General features: G+C 44.4%; 1 protein-coding gene and 1 long non-coding RNA gene across 3 annotated transcripts in view; one reads left to right on the forward strand and one right to left on the reverse strand.

Moving 5' to 3' along the window:
* The window catches only part of LOC309842854 (uncharacterized protein), a 137570-nt gene that overhangs the window by 78405 nt on the left and 32202 nt on the right, over positions 1–26963 (forward strand). The window lies entirely within an intron of this gene.
* On the reverse strand, positions 3974–11085 carry LOC309842861. The gene is made up of 2 exons (XR_014299806.1): positions 10863–11085; positions 3974–4666 (listed from the first exon to the last, which is right to left on the reverse strand). It is a non-coding gene; the product is annotated as an uncharacterized lncRNA (long non-coding RNA).

Here is a 26963-nt window from a genome sequence, read left to right on the forward strand (position 1 = left end):
GAATCAAACAGAGGATTTGGGGGGGGGGTGGGTAATGTGTGAGCCCGCTGATGGGTATTAGGGAGGGCACATATTACATGGAGCACTGGGTATTATATGCAAACAATGAATTATGGAACAATATATCAAAAACCAATGATATAGTGTATGGTGACTAACATAATAAAAAAAATAGTAAAGACAGTTATCATTCTCCTCTCCTTCTGATCCTGGGCTCTCTTCTGTTTTCCCTTTCCATTGATTGTGATGTCATTATTATTATACATTTGATTCAAACATCAAATGGAGCCTAATTCTCATATTCATTGTGTTCCATTTGTCTGCCCATGTCTTTTTATACTGGTATTACACTATTTTATTAGTTATAGTCTTGTGATATGCTTTCATATTTGTCAAGGGTACTTCTTCACTATAGTTATTGTCCAAATCATCTTTTTATTTCTCCACTCTTTACTAATCAAGGGGAATTTTAGAATCATTGCATTCCTGAGATAAACCCAACGTAGTCATGGTGAGTTATTATTTTTAGTATACTACTGAATTCAACTTACTAACATTGTGTTTAGAATTTTTACAAAAATATATATGGGAGGTTGAGCTAAAGTTACCTATTTTGGGTATTATCTGCCAGATTTAAAATATTATTTATCTATCTAGCTTTAATAAGGTAAAATTGACAAATAAAAATTATACATAATTAAGGTGTACAGTGTGAAGTTTTGATAAAATTATACAATGTGAATTGATTACCATAATCAAGCTAATTAACATATCCATCAGCTCCCTTTTGTGTGTATGTGGTAAATGCACTTAAGATCTATTATTTCTTTTTTTAATTGAGGTATAATTGACATATAACACTATATTAATTTCAAGGCTACTGTATAATAATTCTATATTTGTATATATTGCAAAATGATCACCAGAAAATGTCTAATTAACATCTGTCATTATACATAGTTATAAAATTTTTTCTTGTAATGAGGATTTTTTTTTAATGAGAATTTTTAAGATCTACTCTCCACAACTCTCAATATGCAGTACAGTATTATTGACTGTATCCATTGTGCTGTTCATACATCCCCAGGAGTTAATTTACTTTTGTAACTGGAAGTTTGTACCTTTTGAGCCTCCTTACCCACATGAAAGGATTTATGATAGTTTTATAAAATAAACTAGATAATTTTTCATATTTTTCTACACTATAGACATTTCAGATAGCATAAAAATATCTTTCCTTAAATTATAAACGAATTCACCATATAAAGCCTAGGGCAGTCTGCAAGGTTGAGAGAGAGTGATCCTGAAGATAATTTTCTTGATTTGCTCCTGGATTCTTGCCATATATATATATATATATATATATGTATTTTTTTCTGCTTCTTATTGAACCACTTATTATATTAATTTCTCTATTTAAAAATAGTAAATTAAGTAGAGCTTTGGCGAGCATCTGAAACCTTCAACTTATATTTTTTGCTATTTTTCAAAAAAGCCATTTTTAAATTTTAATGCACTTATCACTACTATGTCCTCATTGGGGAGTATGAATTTTAGCAATATAACATGGTTATTGTTACCTGTCCCCCTTTTGAAATTGCTTTGTCTACTATTTAACTGATTATGCTTTCTCTCTGTGTTTCTCTGACTTGCAAAGTTGCATCCATATTCTTTTTAAACTTTCTGTAACAGTTTGTGTGCCAGTCTTTTATATAAAAAATATCATTGGTTTTATTTTAAAGTTTAACTCAAGAGTGTGTGCTAGTCTTTTATACAGGTAAATCACTGGGTTTTGTTTTAAAATTTAACCCAAAAGTGTCTATCCTACAAGCTCATTTCTGCTTCTCCACATATGTTTCACAGGTCCCTCGACAGTGTGGTTAATGGTGGGCTTACAAGAGCTTCGTGTCTTTTTAAACTTTAACTTTTGTGGGCTCTCACTTTATTACCTTCAACTCCCCATCCTCTCTTCTCTCCATTTCCAAATTTCTGCCTGTTTCCCCAAGGAAACCAGCAAGTTGGAACAGTAGCAATTCAATGATCAGATTTATATAACTAAGACACTTAAAAACAGTATATTGATGGGATATGAAAAGACTTACAACGAGAAGATATGTTTTGATTAAATTAGGAATAAGACATTTTTATTGTTTTCATGAAAATAGTTGTTGTAAGAAGCCATTACATTTTGATTCATATGTTGAATGTATAACATCTAATAATATCAGAAATATATGGTGCTCTTATAAAAGGTAGAGGTACCAACAATCATCAAAAAAGTCATTGACATGAGTTGGTTAGAGCTGTGTATGCATCACACTATTGTGGAATGTTCCAGGTTTGTGCATCAGGAATTTCTTACAAGACCACCAGGCATCCTAATGCAGGGTGTGCCATTTCTCCATTTCTTCTGACCAGAGCATCACACATCATATGCTGTAATAACAAGGAGGACACACACACACACACATTTCTTATGTATATGTGTTAAATGGTATTTCAGAAAAAAAAAATTCCCAAGAATGATTTTTATTTTTACTTTTAAAAAATTAATTAATTTCAGGACAACAGTTATCTCATGAATTGCTAGCATTTCACACACAGAATAGAATTTAGGAAAATTTGCCTGGGAGCAACTGGATTAAAACAGTTCTAAGAAAGATAAAAACTGAAGATGCTAGTCATCCATTCATTCATTCCTTCTTACAACAAATATTCATGAAACACTTACTCTGTGTCAAGACATTGTACTCTAGGGCCGTGATGTTCAATAAGAAGTAATTCCAGGGGCACCTGGGTGGCTCAGATGGTTGGGTGTCTGCCTTCGGCTCAGGTCATGATCTCTGGGTCCTGGGATCGAGCCCCACATCGCTACACAGCTTCTGTCTGTCTCACCGGGGCACCTGCTTCTCTCTCTCAAATGAATAAATAAATGAAGGAAAAAAAAAGAAGAAGTACTTCTAGCCCATGAGAAGCTCTACCTCTAGTGGGTGGTCCTAAGAAGGTGTTAAAGGTACCATGACTGAGGGACTCACAGGGGCTTAAGGGAGCATAGAGATGATGCCTCACCCAGCCAGGGTACAAGAGGATGGTCTGAGAAAGCCTGAATAAGTTAAGGAAACATTTGTCCTAGAAGAGGATACCAGACCCACCGCTTGCAGAGAAGTCCTCTAGCTGTGCATGGTCTGTGAAGGGATATGGGTTCATTGTTAGAGAGAGCTCCCTGCACTCTCTGGTGACCATCAATGTCCCGGACTCATGAAGGAGTTTCAAGAAGGTAGGGTGGGGTAGGTCTCGGAGGCCTTAATAAGGTATCCGTGATTTCTGTTCATTAAATTTCAAATACAGTTGAAGAAGGCTGTCCAGTGGGTGGTACAGTTCTATTCAATGGGGATATAGTTCCTTGGATGCTGGATGGTGCTGGAATCTCTGCAGCCCAAGACCCTCTGTGCCAAGGCTGGGTGTCTTTTCTAAGCCACACAAATGATGAGCTCATATTGGTATGAGTGTCTCTAGGTCAAACAAATGGCTTAATAATTATAGCTCCGTAATTCTGAGCCCTTTGAAAAAAATTCACTCTGTGGCCTTAGACAAGTCAGTTTATCTCTCTGGACCTCAGTTTCATCATCTGTATAGATTGAGACTTTCAAACAGAATCAGGGATGGCAAATATATGCAAATATATGCTGGTGTGTTGTTCGCATACCCAGGACGTGCATCCCTCATTCACCACTGAATTAAAATACGGCCTCAGAATGCTTCTCAGCCCTGCTCCACACAGTCACTGCTGGGTCAAACCCTCGTGTTTTCCCTGCTTTCTGATGTTACTTCTGGGTCTAACATTTCGATTTTAAAAAAGGCAGAAAGATATTCAGTGCATGTAGTTTGTACTTGAACCAAGAAAGGTCACATTGTTATGGCACGTTGAAGCCTTAAAGGAAAGAATGATTAAAATTTCTGTACACTTGACAAGGAATGGTTGATATTTATTTGTTTGCTTGAAATCGTATCACACAATTTACATTATTCTATAAATAAAAGTGGGACATTTTAGACACCCCTAACCCCCAGTGTGTGCCTGGTGTTTCTTGAGTGGATAACGTCTTTGAAATTGAAATGTTTCAAAGCTGTAGGGTTGCTTGCTATCTAAAGGAGGTTTGTCATGATGCCAGCTGCAAATAGGGAGCTCTTCTGAATTTCACATGCATACTCTGTGATGTTTCAGTGGTGTTTCTGAGGTCTGTCTTTCTTATGTGGAACATATTGAATATTAGCTGCATTGAGTGAATTCCCCACTGTGAAAAGGAAATCTTTTCCTGTTTCTCTTTTGCTTTTATAGAATAATGTAAAAAAAAAAAAAAGTCTTGTAATCTAGAAATATCAACCTTTGGTCATGCTGTTGGGGGCATGGCAAACTGGCGTTTGTATCTGAGTGTTCAAAGCTGCTCTTCTCCAAAGAGGCTGAGTTGCTTCCCATCCTCCACAGTTAATTCAAGCCCAGAACAACCTCCCAGCCATGGCACCTCCACCAAGCCAGGAAGAGTGGATTGGGCCAGCCCCTCACAGGAAACACCTGGCCTGCCTGAGTCCTCCTGAAACCACACACTGAGCTTTGCTTCAAGAATTACTTCCAGGTTTTAAGAAGAATCCCAAAGGTGAGGGAAATCTGCAAAAAAAAAAAAAAAAAAAAGGAAAGAAAAAAAAATAGAATCTCTTTCCTTCACCCTTTGGCACCATTCTGTTCTTCTGATGTCAACATTCTTTACCTAGAGCCCTGGATTACTCCAGCTCTGCACAGCCAACATGGTCGTATCCACAGGGAACTTAGCATCCATTTGGGGAAGTTCAGCCCTAGTAGAGGAGACTGTACTCATTCATTCATACACTCAGCATGTGTCCATGGACGACCTGCTATATTCTAGTAGATGACTGAATTTTCTCTGCTACAAGAAAATAGACAAGTGGGTGCTGTGGTAGTGGAAGCTTGGGGTACAATGGGAGCGGCCAGCCCTAGGGATCAGGGAAGATTTCCTGGGGAGATGCAGATCATCCTACTTTGATGGACAAATAGGGGTCAGCTGCTATGGGGGTAGAGAAAAGAAAATGTAGATACACAGATTAAAATGAGTAAGACGTGCCCCTAATCTTCACAACCTTATAGTCTTACAGTTGTAGGACTGGACTTCATCATTCAGATGGGTCGACAACGTTTATGGAGCTCCTTTTATGCCCAATCTTCAAGTGAAACTATTAAACGGCAGCACTAGATCACGTCTTGTAAGGTGCCCATCTAGAGATGACAGTAAGTACTTCATGGAGGGAAACAGACCATATGTATGTTCTGTTTGGCTGAACCTTTTCACCCTGGAGATGCAGGCCACACAGCTGCTCAGAGGATCTAGCCAGGTGCTTATGGTCTACTGAGGGACCATCCCCTCTATCATGAATTCCATGATAGAATTCAAACCCAGCTCAGATCACCACCCTCAGGATGATGGTGGTAGAGGCAGCAGGGTGGCAGACACTGACTGCCCACTCCTGCACTGAGTTTTCTCTCCCACCTGTACCTATTTCCATTATTTGAGAAGTCCCAATGTATGGAAGGTATTTACTCCAATGTCTGCTTCTCCGTGCACAGTGAGCAATTTGTTCTACCTGGAACCTGGTGAGAGACCAGAGTAAGTTTATGGAATAAGAAAAAATGGAGGAAGTGCAAAGGGTTTTATGAACACATGCCAGTCCTGATTTTTGATACATTACAGACCTGAGATTTCTTCCTCGGTTAATGCAACAATAATAAGCAAATAAGCCTATAGTGCCCATTAAAAAAAAAAAAATCAACAGCAACGAAGAAAAACAAAAGTAGTTCCTTCCTAATACCGAATTAGGTAAAGTTGAGCTCTTGGAATCCATTGAGTGCCTTCTTGGGAAACTGAGTCGCCTTGGTCCCCACACCTCTGAATCAAGCTCCTGGTGTCTGGAGAGCCACAAAGTTGGTGCTGGATGTCAACTGAGATAAGGGGACTCAATGAAAGAAGCTTCCCAAGTGCTTAACATACTGGATAGACAGACATTTACTGAGCACTCACTCTGAGGATGTGATGTTTTATATATATATATATATATATATATATATATATATATATATATATAATGCAGCATGTGTTTCAGTCTGCAAAGTGCTCATGTTCTGTCAGGGGAGCTAACATTTATCGAGGGCCCACCCTATGTCCAGAAGCTCTGCAGGATGCATTTTTCCGTCTGTTTGCTCTCTTAAGGAGCCTAAGAGAGGATGGTGATGAAAGGGGAGCCCCTGGAGTACATGTTAAGGGCAAGACCTCTCCTTTTGGCTGTCCTTTCCCTTCATGTTGCTAAGGAAGCCCCGGGCGGCACCAACAGCAGGGGTTGGGAGTGACGGCAGTTCGAGCCTGAGAGAGGTGAAGAGCAACATCTCTTTGGGCTTTTGTTTTATTTTCTCTTTAAAGATTTATTTATTTATTTGTGTGTGTGTGAGAGAGAGAGAGAGAGTGTATGAGCGGGAGGGGCAGAGGGAGACGGAGAATCTCAAGCAGACTCCATGCTAAGCATGGAGCCCGATGAAGGGACTGGATCTTGGGGCTCAATCCCAGGACCCTGACTTCATGAGCTTAGCTGAAATCAAGAGTCACTTACACAACTGCGTCACCTAGGCGCCTGGTTCTTTGGACTTTTAGAGACATCATTTCACTTAATGATCACAGACACCCATTTCAGAGACGAAACTGAGCCTCCGTGAGTTTGAAGACTCACTCAGAATTGAGCTGCTTCAAAAACAATATAATGCTGGGGCACCTGGGTGGCTCAGTGGGTTAAGCCTCTGCCCTCGGCTCAGGTCATGATCTCAGGGTTCTGGGATCAAGCCCCGCATTGGGCTCTCTGCTCAGCAGGATGCCTGCTTCCTCCTCTCTCTCTGCCTACTTGTGATCTCTGTCTGTCAAATAAATAAATAAAATCTATAAAAAATATATATATAATGCTTATCAGAGATGAGTCTTTTAGTGCTCTGGTTCCATCAAGGTAGAGATATGGCCTTGCACCCCTACCCGGCGAAAGCCAGGCCCTTTGTCGTTACTGTCTCATCTGTTCAAGGGTACAGCAGTGACGACCCACTGAAAGCTCAGCCCCTTCGTGTTTCTACTCCACAGCTGGATGACTGAGAAAGGCGTTTGACCTTCTGGTTCTGAGTCGCTTCATTGCAAAATGGGAATGTTGGTACCTGGCCCCAAATCTTGCTTCTGTCACCTGCTAGCTTTATTTCCTTGGACTTCAGTTTCCATGTCTGTAAAATGGGATGAAATCACATTGGCTGAATGAAATTAGCCAAGGTATATGAACGTGTCCTGCCCAAATCCTAGCACATGGTTGACACACATTAACAGTGCATTTCTCCGCTGTTTGAGGCAACCAGGCTTTCAGAGAAGTCACCAGAACTTTCAGGAAATGTTTGGGCTGAGGGTATCCCCCTCAGTCTGTCCTTCCTCTCATCACTACTCTCTGGATGGCTTTGTTTCTTATCTTCACTGTGGGCCTCAGCATTGATCCGGTAGGGCAGAAAGTGAAGCCATAAAGAGAAGTCTTCAAGCTCGCTGGGCCCCTGGGGAGGAAAGGGGTGGGCAGGTCCTCATTCTATTTGTACAGGTGCATTGTAATGCTGCCTGTGGTGTGAACATTTTCCACTTCATTACTCCTGGCCCTGGCCCAGGCCCCGGCTGCTCCCCTGGTCCCTGCCTTGGTTGGATTTCAGCGGTTCCTGGCCTTTGGAAGGCAGCAGTAACAGAAAGGAAAACAAACGAGGTCGCCATAAACATTTCTGCACATTGCCCAACCAGGGCAGATGGACACATCAGTGGAGCAGGAGGGGGGCAGGCTTGGCGGGGGCCACCGGTGCCCCCATGAAAACACCTCAGTCCCTGAGGGTTTTTGTCTGCTGAGCCCAATCTTTCTAACTAGAGTTGGTTTAATGTATGAGCATGGGTCATAACGGATACCCACAGGTTCCAGGACCCCATCAGCACAGCCTATAAAAGATGGCTGAACTGAATAAATAAATAAAAGTGAACATATATTGAGTACTTGCTATGTGCTACATGCTATTCTAAGAACTCGAGATGGATTTTAGAATGGGGTATATGCTTTGACTATTCTTAGTTTGAAAGTGAGGAAACTGAGGCACACAGTGTGGTTTGTAAGCAGGGGAGACAGATTTTGTCTCCGACAGTATGACTTTAGACACTGCGTGTTTAAGTATCATGCTCTCAAGCCTCCTGACACAACATGTTCTACGTGCTTCTATTTTGATGATGAGAAACCTTGAGTTACATGTTACACAATTATAAAATAATATGACTTAGACTCATGGACCCCCAAGATTGGGTGGACCATAGGTGAAGAAACCCAATGACCATTATATGCTGGGATTCCTCATAGACATCATCCAGACTGTGCTTCTGTGTTCACATACCTACACTGATGGGTAGCCCACCTCCTGGTAAAGGTATTCTATGTAATTGAAAGGAATGCTTGCATTCGGAAGATGTTTAAAATGATCCTCAAATGTATAATTTTATCAACCGGGGGGCCATGTCATCACAGTAGAAGATAGAACAGGATTGAAATTCATCTCATCCCTCTCATCTACTCAAGGGCATTGCCCCCAGAACCAGCCCTTCCTTTTATCTCCTGCCTCATCAACGTATGCCTGTCATGGGTCCCTCCCATCAGCCCACAAACATGCCATGAAGTCAAGCATCATTAAAAGGAAACACTCCATTTGACCCATCTCCCCCTCCCTTCTCTGTTCCTGTTTCCAGAAAAACTCTTCCCGTGAATTGAACCTACTTGTCGTCCTCACTTTCTCTGCTCCTATTCTCTCTTGAACCCACTCGGCTGGGCTTTTGCCCAATTGCCCAGTATCTGAAACAGATATTGTCAAGGTCACGCTTCACCATTTCTAGAGATGGGAAATTCTGCCAAATCCCAAGGTCAGTTCCTGATCTCTACCTTAAACTACCATTGATCTTTTCTTGAAACACTTCATTCTGTTGCCAGGACTAGAGTCTCTGGGGTTTTTCCTTCCTTAAGAGGTCCCTCCTGCATAGCTTTCTCTTAGGGTCCTTTTCCTCTTTACTAGCTTGATCTATTGGAATGCTCCAAGGATTGGTCCTCTCCTGTACCCCACTCACTCTCTTTGGGATTTCAATCCAAGACAGTGTCTCCCCCAAATAGCATGTGTTCTGCTGAATGGCAGTTGAATATCTCCAGAATGCCACGCTCCACCTTCTCTGCTTCTCCGGCTGCATCTCAGAGGTGCCCTATCTAGAACAAAACTCATCCATCCCAACCTGCTCCTACCCCAGGATTTCCCCTTTCTGGAAATCGCAACATCACACTGTCAATTACTCGTCCAAGAGTTGTGGAGTCATCATCGACTCTTCTTGGTCCCATCCTACCTCCAACCATTAGCAAATCCTGTCACTTCTTCTTGAAAAACAGTTCTAGAATCTGTCACCTCTCCACCTCATGGTCACCACTCTCTGAGCCCCCGTCCTTTTTTGCCTGGTTTGTTTCAGTAGCCTCCTAACCAGTCCTCCTAACATCCTAGGTGCTCTTCAGAATGATGCTCATGTGGGCCAAAGGAATGCCAGGTCACATCATATCACTCCTTAGCCCAAAGCCCTTCAATGCCTCCAGTCTCTCTCAGGGTAAAATCCAAAGCTCATTCCATCCCCCACCAGGCTGGATGAACTGGACCCCTCACTCCTGATCTGGTTTCATCTCCTGCTGGTCTCCTCATCTTTCTCTTTGCTCTAGTCGCTCTGGTCTACTGGCTGTTCACAAGCATCCTGATGTGTTTCTGCCTCAGGGTCTCCAGGCTCCTCCTCCTCCTCCCTGGGGACTCTACCACCGTGGTACCCACTTGGCTAGCAACTCCCTCCTCTCAGGTCTCCTTGGAAAGGACTGTCCAGATGGCTATAAGAAACAGTATTCCACATCACTATCTACTTCCCTCAGCTTACTTTTTCTCCGTAGTGCTTATCACTACCTGAGATAGGATTTATTTATGTGATGGTTAGTAGCTTGCTTCCTTCCTCTAGAACTTAAGTTCCTTAACAGAAATTTGTTTTGTTCACTGCTTTAGCCTCTATGTCTAGAACAATGCTGGCACCTTGTAGCTACTCAAAAATATTTTCTGAAAGAAGAAGCTGGAAAATGTGCGTTTGAATCCTGGCTTTGCCTCTAATTTCCCCATGTGACCTGAGCAGATCACTCTACCTTTGTTCCTCAGCACCTTCAGTCTGGAGCAGAAACAATGCCTGGCCCTTCCAAATTCAGCAGATCAGAAAATCCAGTGATACAAGAGTCATGAAGGCATGTTGTAATGAAGCCAACATATGTAAAATCAATGAAAAGGTCAGTTCCTCCCCAGTTGTATCCAGATTGGTTAATATGTTTTGGAGGTGAGACAAGCATTATCAAAGCTCATGGGCCCCTGTTTATCTTCCGGGGTTTTCTTTTGGAGCAGCTCAGAATGCAGAAGGGAGAGAAATACACAGTTAAAGTGTGACTGCTCCACACTGGGGGCCAGGAAGTGGGCCTGATCCAACCTATATTTTGTACGGCTCTGCCTGCTAGACTCTGTGAGTATCCTGAGGGCACCGCCCGTGTGTTTTTAGCTTTACAATTCCAGTGCCTAGCTCAGGATAGGCAGCAATAAGAACTTACTGAATTGAGAATTGACCTCAACTGTTTTTATTTATTTATTTATTTATTTATTTATTTATTTATTTGCTGGGGAAAGGGCTGAGTGACTCTAAGTGACTTACCCAAGGTTGCACAGGTAGTCAGAACCAGAGACAGTACTCCAGGCTGCAAAGGCTCTGCAGACAACGCCAGGTTGCTCAACTTGGTCTAAGTCTCTCCGAACCTGCTTTGGGCAATTGGTACAGCCTTTGCACACACAATTGTCCTTAGGGCAAGCAATGGGCTGTGTGCAGCCAGCATAATGGCTTCTCTTTAATGCCCTTTGAAAGGAGACTAGAAAACTTCAGTAGAGAAGGGGGGAGAGGTCCAGGAGAAAGCCTTCTCCCAATCACGTGTGCCTTTGCAGCCCCTCCCAAGTTTCGATGTGCAGTTTCAAGGTTTCTCTATGGCCACTGAGGTTGCTATGGAGATACAGCAACAAATATTTGGAGGAGGCCGGTAACACCTCCCTGCCTCTGCCTCCACCCCCAACCCAAGCCTAGTAAAGAATGTTTGGGACAAGGCTCCTGCCCATCAGGCTGCTGTTCGCAGCTGAATGCAGCCTTTGTGACCAGCCTCCTGGCCTGCCACCAGGCTCCAAAGAGATGACTCGGCCCAGATCTTTCTAAATAGTGTTTGTGTTTTAGTTGTCCACAGGAGGGGGGAAAGAGCTCTACATAACTCTAAGAAAATCATCCAGCTTAGGGCTGATTGTCAAGACAAAAATGATGTCATTCAGGAGAGCCGGGCAAGGCTGCAGCAAGAACAATGCAAGTGACCCTCTTCCTGAACACCGGTAGTGGCTTAGTGCAGGGAGCTCTGCCCTCCTAGCGGCCGCAGCTGCATGGCTGGAGAAGCCTGTGCCATTCCTCCCAGCTCCCAGATGAGGAACTGAATGGCCCAGGGAAGGAACACCAGTTGCTTCATGTCATCGCGCTCACACGTGCTGCCGACGACGGGCGGCATAAAGTCCCAGCATTATGATTGTTAACTGGTCTTACTGTAAAGTTCCCTAGATTTTTGTCGCAGGATGACCGGTGACTTCATGGAGCCTCTCACCTTGCTTGCACTATGCAGAATGAAGCCTGAGAGGAAAGGAAAGTGCAACAGAGAACTTCAGCCTTAGCTGGGAGTTAACCGTTTATTCCTGGGAACTCGATAGCCTCGCTTATCACTGTAGGCCTGGCGTTGTGTGATCTTACCAGAATGTGCAGGCCCGTGGCTGCCCATCTGGCTTCAGTTTCTGTTTGGGGAGGCAGGAGGTAGTGGAGGAAACTTGACTTAGCAGGTGTTACTTTGAGGACTAGAAAGGTACCATTGTCTTCTCAGCAATAAACTGCCCGGTTTTCACCTGCTGACAAATCACAAATTCACTTACCATTAAAATTCTGGGTCATTACTTCATTAGTTTAATAGGTTTTCATTAAATGCCTACGGAGGGTCAAGCATTGGGCTGGGTATTGGGGGGAGAGAAACGAATAATATTTGTTTAACAAGTATTTATGGAGTGTCTGCTCTGTGCTAGGTACTATGCAAGGCCCTGGGGATACCACGCATTCCCTCTCCTCGAGGGAATTGCTTGCGGATGAGTCAAGCAAACACTTGTAGGGGGAGGGTGACTTCTGCCCTTGTAGTAAAGGCATGTGGGGCACTTAAAATTAGTTTCAACCAGTCTTAGCCACCTCAGTAGCCACCAGCCCCCTGTGGCTATTGAACGTTTAAAATGTGCCTGCTGAACTGAGAGGTCTTGTAACTATAAAGCACACACTGGATTTGAAAGCCTGAGTATGACAAATAGAATGTAAAGTATCTCATTAGCAACGTAAACTGATTACATGTTGAGATGACAACATTTTGGATATATTGCTTTAAATACAATGCACTATAAAAATTAATTTCTCATGTTTCTTGCCATGTCATTTAAGTGGTCCACAACCCTATGAGGTAAGAGATTTTATTCTCAACTCCATTTAACTGATAGAGAATGGGCTTACAGTGGTAAAGTGACTTGGCCAAGATCATAGGGTTTAGAGTCATACAACTGGACTTTGTCTCAGAGAAAGCCCACTGATCACTTGGTTTAGAAATTGGGTGTTTAAGTTGTATTCTCTCGGTGTATATTGCTCTCTACACAGGACCTGAAAGTATGTCAGAAGCAAGAGGAATTTCCGATCATTAATCAGTTTTAGAGAGCAGAACAGATACATTCTGAAAGCAAAACACTCCTACCTGTGTCAGAGAATGGCTGGTGGTACACACATCCCTGTTCTCCCTTTCCTCCTTCAGAGTCCCAGGGTTTCAGTTAGGCGTGTGGTTGCTGGAAATGAAGTCAGTATGGTCTGGCTTCCACTACAGCTAGGTGTTGCCATGTGACTGAGTTCTGGTCCATCGGATGTGAGCCGAAGAGGTGTGCAAGACTCCTGGGAAGTGTGCTTAATTGCAAGACACATGACCTGTGTCCAGCTGTGCCTCCATTTTGCTGGAGGCAGCAGTCATCTGGGTAAGGAAGTAGAAAAGGTGCAAGGAGGATGGCTGAGCAACAAGATAGAAGGGGCCTGGGCCTCTGCCATCATGGAGTACAATCACTTTCCTCTGGGTTTCTGTTATATGGGAGAGACTAAACCTCATGGTTATCATGAGTTTTCTGTCATACACAGCTGATGGTAATTCTAAGAACATGTATCCACATTTCCTCCAGGTATGCCAGAAATGACATTGTTAAAGTAGAATTGTCCCTGTAGTCTGAAAAGCCCAAGCCTGGATTCTTCTCGCGGTGTGATTTAAAAAAATTTTTTTGAATGAGTGAGTGAGTGAGTCCATACTTCAAATAGACTAATTTTTATTTTTGAAAAAGAAACCCATGCGAATGATTAAAGCTAATTCAAACACATAGCTTTTAATGATGAAAGACAGTTAACCTCTTGTACCTCTGTTTCTTCCTCTACATGGGACTAGTGATATGTCAATGGCTGTGCATGCATGTGTAAGGTAGCAATGAGCACAGGGCTGGCCCACAGCGAGTGCTCCATAAATCTGGCTTTCTATCCCATGGCCCAGTATGTGTCAGGTACCACACAGAGAGTGAAAGGCACACAAGCAATAGTCCCTTGTCTTCTGGAAGATCATAGTAGAACTCATGGGCCCTGTAGGAAAACATAACACCTAGCAAGATGAATGTCTCCAAAAAGTACATAGGACAAGCTGAGTGGGAGCCAAAGTTGTGGAGTGACTTCCGAGTCAGGCAGACTGATACTTGAAGCTCATGAGGTGTATAAGTATGGACAAGTTAAGTCTCCTTCCTGAATCTCAGTTTCCATGTTGATAAAAAGAGAATAATAACAGTCATTATCACGTAAGGTTGTTGGAAGTATCAAATTAAAGGAAGCATGCTGAAGTACTAATCATGATGACTTAGACAAGAGAAATGATCAATGCTAGTATTACATCATTTTGGGCTGAGGAGATCAGGGAATGCTTCCAGATTTTAAGCTCAGATTTGAACAATCAGTAAAACAAGGGAAAGGCCTACAAGGTGAAAGACAGTATATCAGCAAGAGCAAAGAGAAGGAAGAGTGAACGGCAACTCCAAGCAATAGTAACAGTTTGACCATGCTAAAGGGAAGGATTTGAGGGAGTACAGAGAAGAGGACTGAACACAGGTGGAAGAGAGATCGAGAGGGCCTCAGATGCCGAGCTGGAGGTTTTGACTTTATTCCCTACAAACTAGGGAGCCATTAAGGATCATAAGCACAACAGAGTCATAATGTATGACTGTGGCAGGTTAATTAATTTCTTAGAAGGAGAGATAGTGGAGTGGATGCTGGGAACCCAGTCAAGACCAAAAGTGATGAGGGCATAAATTAGGGTGTTGGCACTAGGAATGGAGAAGAAGAAATGCCTTTGAGTTACAGCCCACTGAGCAGCATGACTGGCTAGGTGTTGTCTTCAGACACTCTTGTGAAAGAGGGAAATACAGGTGTGACATCCCTATACCCACCCCATCTTCACCCCCTCATTCCTGTAAGGGATTTCCCAGGTTTTGTGCTTAGCTGGCCTGAGGGATCCCTGGGTGTACCTGTCCAACAGGGCAGCTCTGCTTTCTCCTCAGGTCCCAGGTTCACCTCAGCCCGTGACTCAGTGTGAGAGGCTAATGGATTTTCTCTGACCCATGGAGAAGCGTGAGTCATGACTAGGACAGTAGTGTTACCCCATCAAAGCCAGGGTGGTCCCTGTTGTGGAATCTAGGAGAAAGGTCATCAGAACAGGTCAGAAGACTTCTGTTCAGTCACTGATTGCTGGGTAACTCCTTGAACCCTGTGTATTGGTTTTCCTCCATCTATAAAATGAGTGTATTCTCTGGGGTCAACAGGGTTAAAATTAGATAATAATTTCTTCTGTCAGTTTCACTCAACCAATATTGACTAGGACCTGCTCTGTGCTAAGGTGCTGGAGAACAAGCAATAAGTAAGTCACAGGCCCTCCCTCAGATTTTAACAGGGAAACAGGGAAGTACAGAGAAGCATTAGCATGCAATTCAACTTTCAAAATATACTTTCATGTTTACTAATTCATTTGAATCATCTCTTGTAAAGTAGAAACCTATTACACCCATTCGACAGATAAAGAAAATGAAGGCAAACCAGGCCAAGTGATTTGCCCTTCCTGGTGTTCCCACATGACTTTGAACATGATTCCATCACAGTTTTTAAGCATGCTGTGCTAAGGTTGAGGTCCCCCCTCACAAACTTTAAGCTCCCTAAAGGCAGGGCTAACTCATTATTAGTCTCTTGACCACCAGCATCTAGCTCCAGATTGGCACATAGGCACAGAGGACTGATGAGCAGAGGGTGCCATGGGGAGAATACAGCTAAAAGTTCTAAAGTGTTGGCCAAGTGCAGACTTGGCTATTCACTTTACATTTGTTATTGGTTAATCTACTATAAAAACTCAGCACCTTGGGTATTAACATCTCTGTTTTATAGGAAGTGTGCTGACTTACAGGATTTGCCCAAGGTCACATTGAGAGAAATTTGAAGAGCTTCACACTCAGATTTGGGCAGGGAGATGGTGCTTGGTAGTGGTGGTGAATTGGTTGGGCACCTAGCATTACAAACCCAGAACCAGAGGAGTTCCTGCAGAGCATTTAGCTGTTTCCCAGAAGCATATTTATGCACCAGGGCCCGATCCCGCTCTCCAGCTTCCAGAAGCATCTGTGTTCTTTCTAGAAAAGCAGCCACCTGCCCTGCCAACTCTTGGTAATTGCTTGAATAAATGCTCGAATGGGAGAACATAGGCACGAAGAACTCGTCATCAATGCTGAGCTCCCACTGCATGCCCAGGCACTGAGCAAAGCCATTTACTTATGCTTCCTCTTCATTCTCACATCATGAAGAAGGAAGTACTATGGCGGCCTCAGGTTTACAGAGAGAAATCGAGGCTTAAAGTTGGTGGGACTTGGGCTGAAGTCACAAAGTTAGTAAGTGAATCCAGGCCTGTTGGGTACCAAAGTCCGAACTACCAGTCACTTCTTTGAAGTGAATATATGTGCAAATGGACTGTGGTCCATCAAGCCCTTGGGCAAATCCCAGACTTCTGAAAGTGACAAGCCCACAACAGTGTTTGCTCCTCAGGAAAGGGTGTTTTCCAGTCACTTACTGATCTGACATTTTATGAAATAGCCCTCTGTCTGCTGGCTCCCCTAGCATGGTCAGAGAGCAGGCTCCAGTCTCCCACTGGGATCCAGTTATCTTTGGGAGCTCGAGGGCCAAATTTGAGGCTATGGATTAGCCTCAATCCTAAGGTCTCCTCTGCAGTAACTGCTGAAACATATTCCTCAAGGATCTGAGCAGAATGTGATCCAGAGAGGACTTAAGAAATCAGGCCAAGCAGAGGAAAGAAGAATGGATAGGAAATCAGGACATGACAGTGTCGTGACTCAGCAGTATGGAAGTGGCTGCCAAAAGAGAATGTAAAGTTCGGTTGTATCACAAGGAGCATAGTTTCAAATAAGTAAGGTTATCGATATTACACTTCCTCTGTGGTTAGACTGAAGCTGGAATGTGGGGTTAAGGTCTGGTTCCACATTTTCAGATGGTCATAGTCAAACTGGAACTTGTCCAAAGGCTCAGAACCAGAACACAGAAGGGAATGCGTTGTCATCTGTGTTTGGGCTTAAGGACCTGCATTTCCTCTTCCCCAAAAGAAGGGAAGTGGTGAGGAAGTGGGGAGAGCGGACTTTGGGGGTTCCTTAAGTAAGGCCCTAGATTTCTTCTGCCTGACCCATGCGGGGAAATGGGACTCAAGCGAGGCACTAACAGGAAGCTAGAGTTTGATTCAAACGGAATGATGCCTTTCTACCAATTAAAAAGATAGCCCAATAAGGAAATAATTTTGAAAGGAAAAAAATAAAAGCAAAAAACTCAAGGAACCTCCTCTCTCCTCTGTGTGACCCTGCCCAAATCACTTCATCTTCCTGAGCCTCAGTCTCCCTGTCTGGAAGGTGCAGGTGGCAGTCGCATGAGAACCCAAGGACGTGCAGACGACGTGAGCAAGGCAGATGAAGCTTGTGCACAGGGCCCCGACTCCGACCGCCGGGACTTAAACTGTAGCTCAGGGCAAACTTCTGCCCTATTTTAACTGCTCTGTGCCTTAGCTGTGTTGGGTGCAAAAGAGGGGTAATACATGCAAAACAATCAAAGCGGAACCTGTGGATACAGTTAGTCATCATCATCGTTATCATCATCATTACTCTTCCTATATGGAAAGAGAGCGTCACGGTATCTAGAACACAATAGATGTTCAAAGAATGGCTTCCCTTTCCTCCTCCTGCCCTTCCTCCAGGGAACTCCTCTAGAGTGTGTCTGTGATGCTAGGTTCTTCTACTTCCCTGACTTCTGGAGATTATTTCCAAGTAATACAACATCCATTTACATCAGATTCAAAGGCCTCCCGCCCTTAGCTTTTTAGTGAAAAAAGAAGCAGAGCAAGGAGAAAGCTAACCCCTTACTTTTAGAAGTTTCCCGTTGTTAACAGAGTACAAAGTGTTTCTACCTCTGCTGCCTCATTCTCTCACCGGTACGTGACTTGGCAGGCAGGGAGCCCTTGTGGGGAAACCGAGGCTCAGAAAGTTTCAGCGGCTCTGGCAGGGCAACTAGCACCTGAGCAAGAGGGCCAGGACTTAAATCCAAGGCTTTCTGACTCTAAACACAGGCATTTACATCAGGCATTGCCCATCCCCTGCCCGCCGACTCCCATGTCCTCCCACTCTGGGATTGAGCTCCAGGAAGCACAAGAGGGACACTCAGACAGGCTGCCATCTTGAAGCCAAATCCTTGTATTGTTAGTGAGGACCAAGGAGGAAGTGAAATGAACCTTGATGTCTGCCAGGAGCCTGAGCTTCTATAGCTGGTCACCTCGCTTGGGTAAGACCCAGAAGCAAGCAAAGAACACCAACTGACTGGTAATTCTGTGCTAACACAGTGGCCACTAGGGACATGTGGTTCTTAAACGCTTGGGTGAAATTATCTGTTTTATAGCCCCACCTGGGAACTTGCCTTCGTGGCACGGATGACAAGTTAGATCACCGGGAAATAAAACCCATCTCGTCTGTGCCGAAGCCAGCCCTTCACTGCCACACTAGCCTCTTGTCCTGCTCTCCAAGGAGCGTCTGTGCACCTTCTGAACCCAGACAGGTGATTGGGTCATGTCTGCCTGTGCACAAGGGCCTCCCTTCCTGCCTGCTCCACCTGGGCCCAGCTTTGGAAGCCACCTGTGTTGTTCTACTGATAACAGTGTTTGCCCTTCCAAAGCCAGCGCCATAAAAGGCAGCTTTCAAAGTCACTGCCGCAGAAATGTCAACATGAAGGGGAGGCCAGTCATGCTTTCTGAGGTGGAATGTCACCTCTGGGCTGCCTCAAAGGCTTTGCCAGAACGACCTTCAGAGTCCAGGAGCCTGGGGTCTAGACTTGTCTCTACCGCAAACAGGCTGTGCTACCTTGGGCATGTTTCCTGATTTCTTGGAGCCTTGTTTTTCATCGTTAGAGTAAGGAGAGGGCTGGACTTGAAGACCTTAAAGGCCTACTCTATCCCTAAAATGTTTAGCATCCTTCACTCTTGGGGGGCAATGCCCAGACACTGCATGTGATGTCTATGAAATAATCTATGTGGCAATCTTCAAAACAAAAACATCCCCAAAACCTGGATCTGGATTAAAAAAAAAAAAACAACTCCAACAATGTCGCCATTGAAACGGTACAGCTACTCATTAATATATTGTAAAAAAGTGATCTTATGATTTTTTTCTGTGCATGAAAAAAACACTCCCCACCCCTGATACTGGGCCCAAAGCCCCAGAATATAAAACCACAGTCGGACCACTAGGAATCTACAAAGTTCAGGTGTTTGAACAAATTGCCCACACTTGAGAACACAGGACAATTTTCTCAACTTTAAAAATTTTTCTCCCTCCCCCCGTTCCTCTTTTCTGGGGTTTTCGCCCTTGCTTGTAACTTAAACCACAAATAAAGCTTTAAGCCTCTGGCTGTGAGGAGTGGTGTAGTGGTTGCCAAGAACAGCATGGCTCACGTGGGCCCTTTTTCTGCTGCTCTGGAGAACAGCTCTAAGAGAATACCAGAACACTCGTTTTTCTTTCTTCTCTAATCACAGAAAATGCTGCCTTTTGTATGGGCTGGGGAAGGGGCAGATTGGTGCTGATTTTTGGTGGGGAGAGAGAGAGAGAATCTGTTTTAGGCAAATCAGAACCCAGCCATGGTAACCCCAAAGATTCACGTGTCTCTCTCAGAGGAGCCCCCTAGTACTGACTTCCATTTAAGTCCTATGGTCTAGAACCTGGTCCATCTAGGCGTTGGCTACATGTCTGTGGTCAAGTGAATGCACACCTACATTCTTTCTCACTGTCAACACTGGAATGAGTGTTCCTATCCTCATTTCAGAGCTGAGGACACCAAGACTCCAAGAGGCAAGCCAGCTCATTCAGGGTCATTCACTCGGTTACCCGATAGGGCTGGTGTGTTAACCCAGGCTGGCACCAGATGGGACTCCTAAGCCCATGCTCCTTCTGTGGCTGCCTCCTCGACATGGGCCAAAGAAACACTGTGTTCTCAGCTCACAAATGAAGCCAAGGCATGATGGACAAGGCGTGTGGAGCTAGACTTCTCTTCTCTAAGCACTGTCTCCCACGTCTTCCAAAATTATCCCCGTGGGGATGACGCTTACCACAGAAATGCCAACTCAACCCTCTTTCCAGCTGCCTGCTGGACATCACTGCCTAGATTGATGCTCAGTTCTATGAAATGTGCCTAGTCCACAGGTGGTGCTTACTGTTAGTTGAAGAAATAAATCTATCCAAATCAAAGTCACTGTATGAACTGTTGAATCCCCAGTGCCTTGAGAGGGCTTGGAAAATAGTTGTCCAATAAAAGAATGAATGAATGAATGAATGAATTTACCCTTCCTCACCCCAATAGTTTACCTTCTGGATTGCCTACTTCTGGTAAAGGCACCACCATCCTTCTCCAACCATTCAAGCCAAAGCCCAGGGACCTCTCCCTGGACACCGCTTCTCCTTCATGGCTCCTCAAATGGGTTACCACATTCTTTGGATTCAGCCTCTGATCTGTCTTTCATGCCTATTCCTTTTCTCTCCAAATTTGAACTCATGAATTTCTTGCTTTTATTGTTCAAAACTGTATTGAACTGAATTGGATAAAAGAAACAAAATCCCAACTTAAACTTAGTTGAGCAAAAAGAGGAGATTTAAATGAAGACTATAGGGAGAATCACAGAACTGAAGGCAAAACCAAACTACCAAAACCCAGGAAGGGTGGGGATGGCTGGAACAGGGGGCTCTGATTCTGACAGCTCTCTCTATTTCTCTCCTCCACTTCCTTTCTCTGAGTGCCTTGATGTACTGGCTTCATTGTGTCTCATCGGCTCCCTCTATATCAGAGGGACATAGGTATCTGTGGGCTCCTATCTATACAGCTCTAGGATCAGAGAGGAAAAAGTCTCTTTTCCATATACTCCAATAGGATAATTCATAGAGGAGTCCAATTTGCCTAGCATGGCATATTTCCCACCCCCTTGGCCTACCCCGCCACAGAGCAGTAAATGGGACTGGCAGCACCAAGAGTGCCTCTATGGGAATTAGAAGAAGGCATCTCATCCTCTGGGTGCTGTATCTCCATAAGTACAGCACAGCATAGGCTGGATTCTAGCCTCCACTTACCCTGCCTTCCAGACAACCTTATGCAGGGCATAACCTGCACAGGTATACATACATAGTAGACATGGCTGGCAGTGGAGGTGGGGCCGACCACTCACTTTAGCCAAGTTTGGATCAGAAGTCCACACCTGGCCAGTCACTACTGCTAGAAAATCAGTGTCATGCAAGGAATCTCACTTTCCATTTGGATCACATGGTCAAAGTGGAGGGAATGTTAGTGAAGGGACATCTTTTCCAACAAAGGAAGGTAGCACATTAATAAATTCCAGGGGAATGATATGATCTGGAATGTGTTCACAACTTCTAAGCCCAATCTTCCTATTGGTTGCCTTCACTGATACAGGGGACCATCTGCCCAGATGCTCTGGCCAAAAAACTGAGGCGGGGGGGGGGTCTTTATTCTTCCCTCTCCCCTGCAAATAATCTGAATATGTTTCAAATATGCTCTAGTCATCTCTCCATTTCTTCTGCCATTTCCCAGGTTAAACAACTATTACTATTACATTAATTTACCCATTACAATGCCTCCTAACAAAAATGTCCCCAAATTCACCCCATACCTGTATTCACAGCACTTTGTTAGGTGATCTTGCTGTTCTTGCCACAAGAAAGAGGTGCCATTGTTCCACCCTTTGAAATCTATATTGGTCAATGAGACATTAAGAAGCCTGACATAAGCAGAGGCTTGAAAAATACTTGTGCATTGGGGCTTGCTTTTTCTTCATGTTCTTGGTCACCTTGTAACCACTGCCTTATAAAGAAGACTAGGATAATGACAAACATGTGGTCCAGTCACCCCCATTGCTCCACCCAATCTCCAGTGACCACCAGATATGTGAGCAGCCCATGAGCTGACTGCAGAACTGCCCACTTGGCTCACGGACTTGAAAGCAATAATGAAATGGTGGTTAGTTTAGGCCACTACATTATGGGACAGTTGATTATACGCAAAAGCTAAATGATCCACCTTCAGGCCTTCTTCTTCTGGAGTGTATCTTTGTACTCATCCTGTTAGCTCCTTGAAATGCAGTTCAGATTATATTACTTCCTTCCTCATAAAACTTTCATAGCTCATCTACTAAACAGTGAACAATTTCATTTAATGTAGTAGCTCAAATGCCCCAGGATCCACAATTCTCCTTTGAATTCCTCTGCCTTCAACCTATACCCTCTGTCCTCTAGACTACTAAGGGATTCGATGTTTATCTAACACTAAGTCTACATCTGTGCCTGAGGAGATGACACATAGGGTGCATGCGGTAGCCTTTTTATAGAGTATCAGTCACCTTTTCACCTTTCCTAGCTTCACAAAACCCAGCTGAAATGCCCTGGCTTCTGGAAACTTTCACTGTGTCTCCTTTATTAATTGCATTGACTTCTTATCCATCCACTGTTCTAGATTGGTCACCTCTTGAAGGCAGAAACTTTTTAATTCTTCTTAATTTTAACTTAACTTTCCCCACAACACCTAGCCTAGTGTCTAGAACATAAAAATGCTGATAAAAATGCAAGAAGCCTCTCCAAGTCTCCTATACCTGGAGGAAGTGGGCATGGCCTGTTGAGGCAAAAGAAGAAATGGTTGAGTGTAGACTCTGAGGCCAATCTGCATGAGTTTGAATCTTGAACTTGTCCCTTGCTATCAGTGTAACCTAACAAACATATTTCACAGTGCCTCAGTTTTCTCATCTATAAATTGAGAACAACAATGGGACCTACATCATAAGGTGGTTATGAAGAATGAGTTAATAAATGTAGAGTCCTAGAAAGGTGCCTGGCATAGAGTGAACACTCATTAAAATTTAGCTGCTATAAAAATGATGATGATGTAGTAGGTGGTGATGTGGTGGTGGATGTTGATGTTGGGATGATGATCTGTCTTCTGGAATTAGTTCCCTCTTGCATGGTCTTCTAGGCCAGTGAAGAGAAGCCATATGTGGGTTCCTGACTTGGGAGATCCAAGCTCAAGTCTTTGCTCTGCAAGCTGAGTGAGCTTTACCCAGCTGATTTCCCTTTACTGAGATTTGTTTCTTCACAAACGAGTGTGACCCCACTGAGTTGGGAGGAAGTCATGAAATGGGGAATGTTGGAAGAAGCATGGTTGGAACACAATGCTTCCTTCTGGAGGTCTTCTGTGGCCACCATCCCTGAACTGAGTTAGGCACCCTCTGTGCTTTCTCAAGCCATGCATTCATTCTCAGAGACTTCCTAGGTGAGCACCTACTATGTGCTGGGAGGAGAATCATGAACATGACAAAATCCTTGCCTTCTTGGAACTTATGTTCTTGTGGGAAGACAGAGTAGAAGTAATTAAATAATAGCCTAACTCAAGTTGGTAAGTATGGGAGGATTCAGGGGATACCTTCCTAGGCATAGCCCCTCCATTCTTGACATACTGTATTATCACTGCCCATTCATGTATGGGTCTTCACCTCTGCTGTGAGCTCTTACAAAGTAGCTCCCATACCCAGTATAGTACCCATTATACTGTAGGGGCTCAAAGCTCATGATTGAACTCTTTCTGTAATTAAACCTAATGATCACTATAGCATTTGCACTTTTCTAATTATGATTTTTTCCTCTAATAAATAGTCACTAAAAACCTATTATGTATTAGGCTCTGGCCTCTCAAAGCCAAAGAGAGAAGCCTTTGATATAGTTCTGGAACATTCTAGCCTAGCTGGGTAAGCCCTGTGGCAGAGGCTTGCATAAGAGCAATGGGGAATCCATGAGGATCCACTTGTTGTAGCTCCTGACTCCTTCAGGGGTCCTTTGAGAAGTCAGACCTCACAGGGTGAACAGAGTAGCAGGATTTTTATAAATCCAAACTGTGGATCCAACAGCAATGGCTTAAAAGTAAGACATGTCCCTGATGAGGCTCTGTCTTCTCCTCAGGCCTGTTCAGGGGTCATACCAGTTCTGCTGGGCTCTGTCATTTCTCCACCGAAAACATGCATGGGGCCTTAGGACTCAGTTTCCTAACCTGGGGTTCCAAGTGCAATCCAAACAAACCATGCTTTGTCCCACAACTTTCGTATCCATTCAGCTCTGTGATCCATTCTGTACATGGTCACGGGCCTCAAAGGCTCCTACCTCCAGCTCCCTCATCCACAGAATGGAGACTGATTTAATTGACTGGCCTTCACCATGTGCTTGCTTCCATCACCCATTCAACAAATATTGACTTAATGTCCATTATCTCTTAGATGCTCTTTCAGATGCCAGAGATACAGAAATAAGTCTGAAATGAAGGTCCTTGCTTTCACACACCTTATATTCAGATAGGCAATAAATTTAAAAAAATCAACAAAAGATAGTATATCCGATGGTGGTTAAATGTGAAGAAGACAAAGCAGGGAAGAAGGACAGAGCATGCCTGGGGCAGTGGTTCTAGAATCGGAATTTTAAATATGGCACCATGGAAGGCCTCACTGAGACGATGGTGTGAGAGCGGAGATATAAAGGAGGTGGGCAGCAGGTCTTGGAGAGCTCCGGGACAATCTCCCAGAAGGAGGGAAGAACAGATGCTCAAATTTACCCTCTTCCTTTCCTTCTTTTCTTTTTGTCTTCATTTATTTCTTCATCCCAAATATTTTTAGGATTATGCTAGGTACCATGAGCTGAATCATACCTTGCAGATAGGACAAAGATTGCATACTTCAGGGTCTCAAGACCTGTTCATAGAGACAGACAAGATAAACCGAGTTTTGGTGGAGGGTGTTAACAGGTTTCTGTCAGAGGAAGAATAACGGATTCATGACGAGAAGACTTTGGGCAGTCAGGTGAAGCCCATGGACCTCTTTTCAGAGTCACATTTTAAAATACATAAAGTAAAACATATAAAACAGCAAATGAAGCTAATTATTCTTAGAAAGAATTAACAACATATACAGAAACATCAAATTGGTAATATTTATGAGTTTTTATTTACATATGAAATGATCAGATCTATAAGTATATTAATGATGGAAGTTTCAAAATATTGATGAGGATAGACAGTTTGTGACATCTGCAGTAACTCCAAAGGGCTATGAAAACTTGTGTGATTCTATTGCTGATAAATCACACGTGTAGTAGCTATCAATGTGATTTGAGCCTACATCCATAACCAAAGGAATGGTCACCTTTTAGGCAGAGGTTAGTGAACATAAAAATGCATTTTCTCACCCTTGCAAGTTCTCAAAGCTCCCGAATTCCACCTGAGGTTAAGAACCTGGGTGCTAGAGGTATATGTTTGGTGGGCTCCAGGGGTCAGAACCTTTCTAGAGTGGTAACTTCATAGCTGCGGTCCAAGGGAGGAGGAGTCAGAGTCAGTGAGGGAAGTAGGGGTGCAGGGGAATCCAGGTAAAGGGAAGAACACCAGGCAGTTTGAAACAGTCTGTCTCCTTGGGGGAGATGAAGTTTCGTGTGGCAGGAACTCAGGAGTTGTGTAGGACTGGGTGAGAAATGAGGCAGGAGAGGCAGATGATAGGATCAGATCATGGAAGGTCCTAGGTTCTAAGCTAAAGAATTGATCTGGAAGGTGGAGGGTGGGGGAGCCCTTGATGGATTTAAGCAAAAGAGGGACATGTCACAATCAGAGCTACGTATCAGAAAGATCTTTTTGGCCGCTGTGAGGCTGATGGATTGGAGGGGAGGGGCAGGGAACTGGAGGAAAGCAGAGGTAGGAAACTGTTTTAATTAGTCTGGCCCAGTGGGACTCTTATGTTCCAGGCAGTGTCCATAGGGCTAGAGAAGAGAGATTGGTACTTGGGACGTGTATAAGCCATGAGAACCTGCAGAACTTGTGATAGGATGGGGTGGGGCAGCAAGGGAGCGATCAAAGCAAGGTGTTAACACGTGAGCCTCGACAGGCAGAGGAAGAGATGCCACGGACTGCAAACCACCTGCTCACTGGTACCTCTGGGCCTTTGCAGAAGCTTCTTCCTCTTCTGGGGATCCCCTCTCCTCCCATGCCACCCCCTTTCCTGGCTCAGATCACCTCCCCAGGTGCACCTCTTCGTTTTACTAGAAGCCCTTTGTAGAGGTGGCAGGTTATCTGTGAGCTGCTGCCTGAAGGTCAGAAGCCTTGCCTCAACCTGTCTGGACACCGACAAGGCCCCATCCGGGGCAGAGCCCCTTGGGCCCCTCTGGTCCTTGATGTTAGTCACAGAGCTTGCGCCCGTGGGACATCAGCCTGGTGACGAGACACGTCCCAGGGAGCCGCCCGTCCGTCCACAAGCCAACAGCAGTTGCGCTGGAAGTCAACCCGAAAGTGGAAAGGGAGAGATCTGGTGTCTGTTGGAGCCCCCCCGCCTCCCCCCCAGCCCCCATGCCAGTGTGCATAGCACTTTCCGGAGGAGGATTTCCCCTTGGGGAATGGGAATAGCGGCCCAGGCCAAGGGGAGATAGAGAACGGCCTGTGCTTTCCAAAGGACTTCCTTCCATGGTCTTATTTATTTAAGCTTCATAACAACCCTTGGTGGGTGTATGTGCGCGTGCGTACGTGCGTCTGTGTGTGTGTGCTGAGACACGCACACACACACTCACACACACACTTTCTCTGATTTAAAGATGAGAAGAATCCAGCCACGGAAGCTAAGGGACTTGTCAAAGGCCACCCAGTGAGTAAGAAACAGGGTGGGTGGGGCAGAGAGTTGGGAATGAGCACCTCCCCACAGGTCTCTGAGGTCAGGGATTAGGGATTGAGGGGGTTCAGTGGGGCCAGAAGCGTGGCCACAGTTTCCCAGGAAGTCTCCCTGCTGCTGTTCTTTCTGTCCCTTTTCCAGCCCGGCCTCCACACCCCGGCTGCAGTCAGGTCCTGACGCACAATGGCGGGGAACAATGGCTCCCAGCGGTGGCCACCGGCATGGTTTGTCCCGTATCCATCTGCAACCTCCTCTCCTGCCATCCACTCTTGCCTAAACCAAGTCCTACACTCAGGCTTTTGTTCAGTGAAACATGC

Source organism: Mustela nivalis (genome assembly GCF_964662115.1).
Source record: "Mustela nivalis genome assembly, chromosome: 10".
In the NCBI taxonomy this organism is placed as follows: domain Eukaryota; kingdom Metazoa; phylum Chordata; class Mammalia; order Carnivora; family Mustelidae; genus Mustela; species Mustela nivalis.